This window comes from Ranitomeya variabilis, chromosome 1 (genome assembly GCF_051348905.1).
Source record: "Ranitomeya variabilis isolate aRanVar5 chromosome 1, aRanVar5.hap1, whole genome shotgun sequence".
In the NCBI taxonomy this organism is placed as follows: Eukaryota; Metazoa; Chordata; class Amphibia; order Anura; family Dendrobatidae; genus Ranitomeya; species Ranitomeya variabilis.
Genome location: NC_135232.1, coordinates 883732350 through 883735940, shown reverse-complemented (window position 1 = coordinate 883735940; position 3591 = coordinate 883732350). Strand labels below are relative to the sequence as shown.

General features: G+C 42.7%; 1 long non-coding RNA gene across 1 annotated transcript; it reads right to left on the bottom strand.

The window, feature by feature from the left end:
- Positions 1-242: 242 nt before the first annotated feature.
- LOC143775371 (uncharacterized) lies at positions 243-3089 on the bottom strand. Its single transcript, XR_013215645.1, has 3 exons — positions 2976-3089; positions 2723-2788; positions 243-500 (listed from the first exon to the last, which is right to left on the bottom strand). It is a non-coding gene; the product is annotated as an uncharacterized LOC143775371 (long non-coding RNA).
- Positions 3090-3591: the final 502 nt, after the last annotated feature.

Genomic DNA, 3591 nt, shown 5'->3' with positions numbered 1-3591 from the left:
TCTACCACCCAAAGCAATTACCACAAATAGCCCCAAAGAAGATGCATAAATTTAAACAGAAAACAAAAAACATCAAATGACATATTCGATGGGGGACAAATTCCAAGAAAATATATAATCGAGACATAGGCCAAGCATAGCTTAATCGCATAAGGGGCCAGAGAACTAATAATACAAAGAACTTATCTTATAGTCTATGCATAAAAAACGCAATAGCAATTGATAATAATAACAATGGCATATATAAATATATACACAACTGCTAATATAAATGCGAACTTGATCATAATGGCCACAGTCCATTACTCATTTGTGCCTTCTGAGTCCTTTTATTTCTTTCAGATTGTTGCAGAGATGTCCTCTTTCTGGAATAAAAATCTGGGATATGCCGCTAGGTGCCACCAGGTCGACATGTGATTTTGTCAGATTGTAGCGGAGATGTCCTCTTCCTGGAATAAACATCTGGAATATGCCGCGAAGTACTACCAGGTCGACATGTGCTAAAAACGATAAGGTGAGTTAAAAACAAAGTTAAAAACAAAGAACTAACAGCGTAAAAGTGCGGATACTACAAGCAGGACCGACACCATATGTACACTTGGGAGAGGAGCAGTTTTATACAACATATAGTATTAATACTAAAGTTACAAGAAGGGGGCATAGCTGATATTGTCATTAAGGCCAGTCGGCTGCACCGTGCCCAGAGTCCATATCCATCTTGACTCAACACGGGCTAGCCTCTGAAAGGTACCACCCCCACGGATCCCTACTTCAAGTAAATCAATCCCTCTAGCCCTGAGGAGGCCAGGATCGCAGTCATGAAAGATCTTAAAATGACGTGGTATTGTTTTGAGGGTGGATGTGTCTTCCACAGTAGCCGCTGCGCCGATGCCCAGAACATGTTCACGGATGCGTGTTTTGAGTTGGCGAGTAGTCATTCCAACATACATTTTGTCACATGGACATGTGACGACATAGATCACATTAGTGCTGGTACAAGTGATTTTTTTCTTGATTTTAAATTCACGTGATCTATCCCAGTTGGAAAATACGCCAATATGCTCGATGCTTGGGCATGCGACGCAGCGGCCACACGGAACACACCCCACCCGAACCGGCATGCTGTCCAAAAAAGTGGTCAGCCTCTCACCAGTATAATGACTATGTACCAGGACATCCCTAAGATTCCTGGACCGTCTGACTGCCATCCCAGCCCTCTCAGGGAGATATCGTGCAATAACAGGGTCAGCCCTCAATACATGCCATGATTTTTGTAAGATCTTTCTCATCATCGGAAATTGGGAGTGGTACCTAGTAACAAACCTGACAATATCATGCTCTTGTTTAACATTACTCTTGTATAGCAGTGAATCCCTCGAAGAGTATTTCGCTCTATTAAAAGCTTTTTTGATGCTGCGTTTGCTGTGGCCTCTGGACAATAATCTGTTTTTAAGATCTTTGGCCTGCTCACAGAAATCCGTCTCTGTAGAACAAAGTCTACGTAGACGGAGGAACTGTCCCGTGGGAACTGATTGGATGACATGATCAGGATGTGAGGAGGAGGCGTGCAACAAGAGATTGGTGGAAGTTGGTTTCCTATAAATAACCGTCTGCAGGTCACCACGTACATCCCGTTTTACCATGACATCTAAGAACTCGATGGCATTGTCATCGAATTTATATGTCAATTTAATATTACTGGTGTTGTTATTAAGGGATGTCATGAAGTCCTGCAGACTAGTAGAAGAACCCCGCCAGATCATCAAAATGTCATCAATGTACCGTGTCCACAGAAGGACACGGCACATTGACTCCGGATGATCTGGCAGGGAGAGGCCCCTCTCCCACAGCCCCAAGAACAGGTTGGCGTATGCAGGGGCAAAGGGAGCACCCATTGCTGTTCCTTGGAGCTGCAGGAAGAAGGACCCCTTAAAAACAAAAAAATTATGAGTTAAAGAAAATTCTAAGAGATCACAAATAAGCTTTTTGATTTCAATTGAAGAGTTGGATGCATCTAAGAAGAACTGGACTGCTCTAAGGCCATCAGAATGTCGAATGCTGGTGTATAAAGATTCGACGTCAGCTGTGACTAGTAATTCATCATCCCCGAGACAGATCCCATCCATAAGTCTCAGGAATTCACCCGTATCTTTAAGATACGACGGGAGACTTACAACCAATGGTTGCAGCTTAGAGTCGATCCATTGATTTACCTTCTCGAGGTAATTACCTCTACCAGATATTATAGGGCGCCCAGGGGGCGTCCTCGTGTCCTTGTGTATCTTGGGGAGAAGATAAAATGTCGGAATTGTAGGATCACTTGTCAGCAATGCTGATGCTAATTCATTAGTGATCGTACCAGCATCCCTAGCCTGTTTAACAATGTCAACAAGTTTCTTAGAAAAGGCGGACAAGGGGTTAAACGTGAGTTTTTTATAACAAACTTTGTTGTTCAACTGGCGATAGGCCTCCTTCTCATACATTGAGTTGGGCCAAACCACCACGTTACCCCCCTTGTCCGCCGGCTTAAACACAACATCCCCAAGATTCTGAAGGACACGAAGACGTCCCCTCTCCTCATGTGTTAAATTGTCCTTATAGATATGTTTGGGGATTTCCTGAAAATCTTTGGTGACCATTTGTACAAATAAATCTACGTTTGGGCATGAAGACAAGGGAGGAAATTTTTTGGATCTAGAACGAATGGAGGTTGGGATCATACCTCCTTCAGGGGTGTCATGTTCCATGGCCAATTCTTCCAAAGTACGAAGGGCTATCTGTTCTTCCTCTGTGGGGAAGAGTGCAGCCAGATTACCATCAAAAAAATATTTTTTGAAAATCAATGATCTGGCAAATAAGTGAAGATCTTTTACAGCCTCAAACACATCAAAGGGTGCTGCAGGTGAAAAAGATAAACCCTTCTCTAATAATTCTAAATCAGTGTCAGTGAAATCATGTGAGCTAAGGTTAATTACCTTGTTGTTATGTTTGCGAGGTTCAGCGGAGAAATCATCTCGTCTGTAAGGATGAAATGTGAAGTCTCTCTGGTTCCGTGTAGTCATCCTTGACCGTGTGGTCACTGAAGATGCAGATCGTTCCGAAGTATCACTTACAGAAGAGATGGACGACTGAGACTGAGTCCGTCTCATCTGTCCATCACCCTGTCTACTTTTTCTCCATAGGTACACCCTCCATAGGTACACCCTCTTGCACTCATAATCATGACGATCTCTGCCAATTTTAGATGACTGAGTGTCTTGGATTTTTTTCACACACATTTCACATTTCACATTTCATCCTTACAGACGAGATGATTTCTCCGCTGAACCTCGCAAACATAACAACAAGGTAATTAACCTTAGCTCACATGATTTCACTGACACTGATTTAGAATTATTAGAGAAGGGTTTATCTTTTTCACCTGCAGCACCCTTTGATGTGTTTGAGGCTGTAAAAGATCTTCACTTATTTGCCAGATCATTGATTTTCAAAAAATATTTTTTTGATGGTAATCTGGCTGCACTCTTCCCCACAGAGGAAGAACAGATAGCCCTTCGTACTTTGGAAGAATTGGCCATGGAACATGACACC